At 36.7% G+C, this 6688-nt stretch overlaps 1 pseudogene; it reads right to left on the bottom strand.

Annotated features, from left to right (window-relative positions):
- Nucleotides 1-516, bottom strand: LOC149143872 (putative receptor-like protein kinase At5g20050 pseudogene; annotated as a pseudogene).
- Nucleotides 517-6688: the final 6172 nt, after the last annotated feature.

Genomic DNA, 6688 nt, shown 5'->3' with positions numbered 1-6688 from the left:
TTACTTAGGCGGTGCTGCACCCGACCAATTTAAGGAAAAAATAATTGGGGGCGTGACAAGTACCATCCCGTAGCTGAAGACATCGCTCTTGGATGTGATTCCTACTCCCCAAAGCCATTCGGGCGCCATATATCCAATCGTGCCCTTCACCACTGTCACCAAGTGGCTTTCTATATCTCTATTTAGACAGCTTGCCATGCCGAAACCAGACACGGTCGCCTTGAAATTCTCATCCAGCAGAATATTCTGAGGCTTAACGTCTAGATGTAGAATACAAAGCCTCGACTCCTCGTGCAAGTACGCAAGTCCCCGGGCGGTATCCAGAGCAATTGAATATCTAGTTTTCCAATCTAAACACTTGCCTAGGCCGAACAACCATTTATCAAGAGACCCGTTGGGCATGAATTCATAGACCAGAATACGATTAGAGTACGGTGATTTCTCTCTCCGATGGACGGTGGCGAATTTATTTACGTGACAAGAAAATTGCAGTTTGTCTATAGCATAGATTGGCATTCTCTAACATAGAACAGTTAGACTACGGTGATTTCTCTCTCCGATGGACTGTGGTGAATTTATTTACGTGACGGCCGAGAATTGTAAACACATTTAAACTCGAGTCGCGCTTAATACTTCAAATAATTTTTCTCTCCATTGTTGACGGAGGCGAGTACATTTAAGTGCGAGCTTCTCAGCCTTCAAGGCTATTAGAAGGAACCAGAAATAATTCCAATTACCCAAAACCAATATTCAACAGTGATTTTAATGCTGGTTCTAGAAATTGTTGACAAAGTGGCAAACTTCTTCAGGAAGCCACCGCCCGAATTGATATCCAGAAGATTCTTCAGCTTGTATATATACCTGTTAATCAATGAAGAGAAGCAAGTCTTGAGTTTAGTGTTTGTGTGTTGTGTTCATGAGTTGTGCGCCTCTTCTCTCTGTCATGGTATCAGAGCTGGTGTGAGGTTGAGAGCTATATGAGGCTCGGTGGTGTGTATAAGGAGGTGAGATATTGTTGTGTGTTACAGAAGAACAGTAAGCTGTGTGCTGTGAGCTGGGAGAATGGCGTACTGGTGGTAAGCGTGCCAAAGAAGTTTGAGAAGTGTATGCTTCTCCTGTTTATCCGCTAAACGTTTCATTTTTAGTAAGGCATTCTGTGGATTCTTTTGAGGGATTTCTTGTTCTTGTTTTTTTGCCGTCGACTACTATGCAAATATTTGAGCAAGAAATAAATAATGTAATGTACGAGTGCCTGCAGCCAGACTTGTTTTGAATGCAGGGGTTCGGAAGTGGTAATTTTCAAGGGAAGATGCTGAAAGCTTCTTGTGTTTGTTGGACTCTCCCGAAGTTCGTGAGGTGTACATCTTAATGTACGAGTGCCATCCGCAACCAGAGGTGGAAAGCTGTGCACATAAGGAGGCCGAGAAGCCTAAGAATGCTTCTCTGCTAAACTCTCTGCTAAAGTTGTAGGATAATCTGCTGATGAAGCTGCCATGTGATACTATTCACCCTGTAAGTCCAAAACTGATAAAGTTGTAGTTTTGGCGGTATTACTTGTATGCGGGGAATGGTACCAAGTTTCTCCTTTCCATTGTCTTTGCAAGATTACAGGAATTAATTCAATTCTTACAACTTTTATATTGCTTAAAATAAATACGCTGGATAAACTGAGAGAGCTGTGATTGGCCACAATTTTTTGTAAGATTTGTGCTGATTAATGTGATTCAGGAAGTACTCAATTGTTCTTAAAAAAAAAAAAAAAGGAATAGAGTTGTTATTATTGAGTAAAGAAATATTGAAGTTGTGAAAAAAAAGAAAAAAAAATTGCATTTTGGTGATTGGAGAAAGTTTCTCATCATGGAAAATTTGTTGCTTAGTAATTATATGAATGAATCCACCAAACTTGATGGAGAAAATTATGTGAATTGGAAATTCAAGTTAATGACTATTTTAGAAGGAAATAATTTGTGGTCCATAGTGAGTAGGGATGAGCCCAAACCCACTGTTGCAGGTTCTATTCTAGATTGGGAGAGAAGGGAGATGAAAGCAAAGGTGTTGCTGCGTATGTTCGTAAAGGACAACATTATTCCTCACATCAGAGATTGCAAGACATCAAAAGAAACATGGGATACGTTGAAGGGTTTGTATGAAACAACAAATACAAACCGGATCTTGTTTTTGAAAACTAAGCTTTTATCTCTAAAAATGGAAGCAAATGAAAATATAAGCAATTTCATATCTCGTGTCAAAGATTTAAGTGATAAGTTAGGAGATATTGGTGAAAAGGTGTCTAGTACTGACTTAGTCACCATCATATTAAATGGCTTAGTGCAAGATTATCAAATTTTTGTTTCAAGTCTTGCAGCTAGAGAGAAACCCCCTACATTTGATGAATTGACAAGAATTCTTCTACAAGAGGAGGAGAGGATGAAGAGCTTTAATTTGGGCTCTAGCAGTTCAGATTTGGCATTGGTGGCTAAGGGCAAATATCCATATAGAGGCAAGCCATGGGACAAGAACAAAGGAGGCAAGTTTCAAGCAAAACAAAAAGGTATGACACAGTCTAAATTTCCAATCCATAAGAGAAATGATGAGTGTTATTATTGTGGCAAACCTGGGCATCATTCTAAAGATTGTTATAAAAGGAAATATAATGAGTCTAGGCAAAGAAACAGAAGGCATAATGGAAATTTTGTGGACAAAGATACCTCAATCAGTGATGGATTTAAAAATCTTAAATTGTTTGTTTCTGATGCTGCATTGTCTGTGGAAAATGATGATAAGAATGCTTGGTTCATTGATTCTGGTGCGTCACTCCATATGTCTTGTAATAAGGAGTGGTTTGATGAATATCATGAAAACATTGATGGAACATATGTTTGTCTAGGAGATAATAGATCACTTAAAGTTCAAGGTTATGGAGTAATAGGTGTGAATTTGCCTAATGGACAAGAGAAATAGATTCATAATGTGATGTATGTTCCTGATATCAAAAAGAATTTAATTTCTGTTTCTACTATTACTAACCAAGATTTGAAGGTGGAATTTGTTAAATCACAGTGTGTAGTGAAAGACATTCAAGATAAGTACAAGGTTATTGCCACAGGAACCAGAGTTGGAGGCTTGTATAAGTTGGATGTGACCAGGAAAAGTCATCAAGCATTGGCATCTACAACAATATCAACAGTAGATTTATGGCATCAAAGGTATGGACATCTAAATCACAAAGATTTAATGCTACTTCAAAAGAACACTATGGTTGAAGGGCTTCCTGTCTTGAAGAATGATCATGTTGAATGTGAAGCATGTGTACTTGGCAAGCAACATAGGGAGGAATTTCCTATACATAAAGAAAAAAGGCAAAGGGAAATACTTGAATTAATTCATACTGATGTATGTGGACCTATGCAAACTAGATCTATTGGTGGAGCATGGTATTTTCTTATTTTTGTGGATGATAGATCTAGATATACATGGGTTTATTTCATAAGAAAGAAGAGTGATGTTTTTGAGTACTTTAAAGAATTTAAGAATATGGTAGAAAAACAAACTGGTAATTACATCAAAATTTTGAGATCTGATCAAGGGGGAGAATTCAAATCAAGAGAATTTAATCAATATTGTAAAAGCAATGGGATTTTGCAACAATTTACAGTGCCACATACACCTCAGCAAAATGGAGTTACTGAGAGGAAAAACAGAACACTAGTTGAATGTGCATGTAGTATGCTTCAAGGTAAAAATATCTCTAATGTTTTTTGGGCTGAAGCCATTAATACTGCTGTTTATTTGAAAAATAGGAGTCCAACCAAAAGTTTAGAGCTTAAAACACCTTTTGAAGCATTTTATGGGTACAAACCAAAAGTGAGTCATTTAAGAGTTTTTGGTTGCAAGGAATTTGCACATATTCCTAAAGATGAAAGAAGAAAACTTGATGCAAAGTCAATTAAGTGCATATTTATTGGTTATTGTGATAATCAGAAAGCATACAAGTTGTTTGATCCCAATACTCATAGACTGCTTGCAAGTAGGGATGTGGTGTTTCATGAGAATGCAAATGAAGGTGATAAAATAAATAATACTAGTGTATGGCATGATATTGATGATTATGTCAAATTAGATCCAAGTGTTGAACAAGAACAGGAACAAGCACAGGAACAGGTACAAGTTCAAGAACAAGTAGCATCAAGCAGTCATGACACTCCAAAGAGAGGAGAGGAGACTCTGCAAAGCCAAAAGAAAGATGAAAGTAGTAAAACTCCAAGAAGGTCATCACGTCAAAGTCAGGTACCTGTAAGGTATAAAGATTATGCATTAATGTCTCTTGTTATGAATGTTGTAGAAACTTCAAGCTATGAAGAAACAAAAGAATATGAAGAATGGAGAGATGCAATGAATGAAGAATATAACTCTATAATGAAGAATGACACATGGGAATTAACAGAATTTCCTAAAAACAAAGCTCCCATAGGATGCAAATGGCTATATAAATCTAAATTTAATGTTGATGGAAGTATTGATAAACACAAAGCTAGATTGGTTGCAAAAGGATATTCACAAAAGGAGGGAATTGATTATGAAGATACTTTTGCACCTGTAGCTAAGATGAACACAATTAGAATCATGATTGCATTAGCTACAAAATATAATTGGAAAATGCATCAGTTAGATGTCAAATCTGCATTTTTGAATGGTGAGTTAAAATAAGAAGTTTATTTAGTTCAGCCTGAAGGGTTTGTAAAACAAAGACAGGAGAATTTGGTTTGTAGGTTAAAGAAAGATTTATATGGCTTGAAACAAGCACCAAGATCATGGTATGTGAAAATTGATTCCTTCTTTTATGAGAAAGGTTTTATGAGAAGCAAAAATGATCCTAACTTGTACATCAAGGAAGATGAAGGCAAGAATGTTTCTTTAATATCTGTATATGTTGATGATCTTATCATAACAGGAAATGCATGCAAGTTGATTGAAGAAATAAAAATCAGTTGTCACATGTATTTGAGTTGAAGGGTCTTGGTGAATTGCATTATTGTTTAGGTCTTGAAGTTTGGAGGGAACCTGGTAAAACACTAATCACACAAAGCAAATATACAAGGGAAATCCTTAAAAGATTCAATATGCTTGAATGCAAGGCAATATCTACTCCTTTAGAACAGAATGTCAAATTGTGCAGTGATGATGGAACCAAAGAGGTGAATGGAAAAATGTACCGTCAATTGGTGTGAAATTTGAACTATCTCACCACTACCAGGCCAGATATAGCATATTCTATTAGCATACTTAGTCAGTTCATGGCTAAGCCTTGTGAAAGCCACTGGAAAGCAACAAAGAAAGTCCTTCGATATTTGAAAGGAACACTTAATTTTGGTATTATGTATACTAATGAATTTGATGTTGAATTGGCAGGTTATTCTGATTCTGATTGGGTAGTAAATCCAGATGATAGAAAATCTACTACTGGATACATGTTCAATATTGGTTCAGGACCAATATCATGGAGCAGTAAGAAACAACCAATTGTTTCATTGTCATCCACTGAAGCTGAATATAAAGCATTATGCAATGCTACCTGTGAAGCAATATGGCTTAGGAGGATACTTGAAGATGTTGGAAAAACATAACATGCACCTACAGTAATCAGATGTGACAATCAAAGCACCATCAAATTGGCAAACAATCCTATATATCATGCAAGGACAAAACACATTGAGACACAACACCATTTTGTAAGAGAAAAATTGCAATCAAAAGAAATTGACCTATCATATTGTAATACAAATGAAAATGTGGCTGACATATTCACCAAGCCTCTTGGAAAGGCTAAATTTGAAATGTGTAGAAGTAAGTTGTGCATTGTAGAAAATCTAAATTATGTTGTAAGCCTAGCTGAGACTTAGACCAGCAGGCATATCAGATGTTTGTTATATAGTTGGAATTAAGGGGGAGTGTTAGAAGGAACCAGAAATAATTCCAACTACCAAGAACCAATATTCAACAGTGATTTTAATGTTGGTTCTAGAAATTTTTGACAAAGGGCCAAACTTCTTCAGGAAGCCACCGCCTGAATTGATATCCATAAGATTCTTCAGCTTGTATATATACCTGTTAATCAATGAATAGAAGCAAGTCTTGAGTTCAGTGTTTGTGTGTTTTGTTCATGAGTTGTGTGCCTCTGCTCTCTATCAAAGGCCACTATACATGAGCCTCTCCCAGTATCATGACATTCGCCTTCCCGCCTTTACCCACCACAAAGATGATCAACTTCAATGGAAAGCATTCCTAGTCTTTCATGGTTATATATATTATTGTCGTCTTTTCCTTTAATATGTTCATGTGCAGTAGCTTACAACCAGAGTGGTGGCCGACTCCTTACACAAACCTGACCATTCAATATACAAACGGCAGCACATTTGTAAGCAACATGAATGTAATGTTGAATCGTCTTCTAGTTGAGGTTTAACATACCTCCCAAGGCAGGTTTAACACCTCTGTTTATGGCCAAACTCCTAACAAAATATATGCCCTCCTCCAATGCAGGGGAGACGCAACAGTGGATGAATGCTACAATTGTTCGCGTCAAGCAAAGATCGATGTTCTGCATTATTGTGGGAATTACGTTGGTTGTAATGTTTGGTCCAAGTTCTGCTTCTTACGTTATAATGGAAACTATAACTTCATTGGACAT

This window comes from Pinus tabuliformis, chromosome X (assembly GCF_031772625.1).
Source record: "Pinus tabuliformis cultivar Carrire ecotype Pingquan chromosome X, CPIR1, whole genome shotgun sequence".
In the NCBI taxonomy this organism is placed as follows: Eukaryota; Viridiplantae; Streptophyta; class Pinopsida; order Pinales; family Pinaceae; genus Pinus; species Pinus tabuliformis.
Note: the sequence above shows the minus strand (reverse complement) of the source record. Positions and strands in the feature narration are given on the sequence as shown.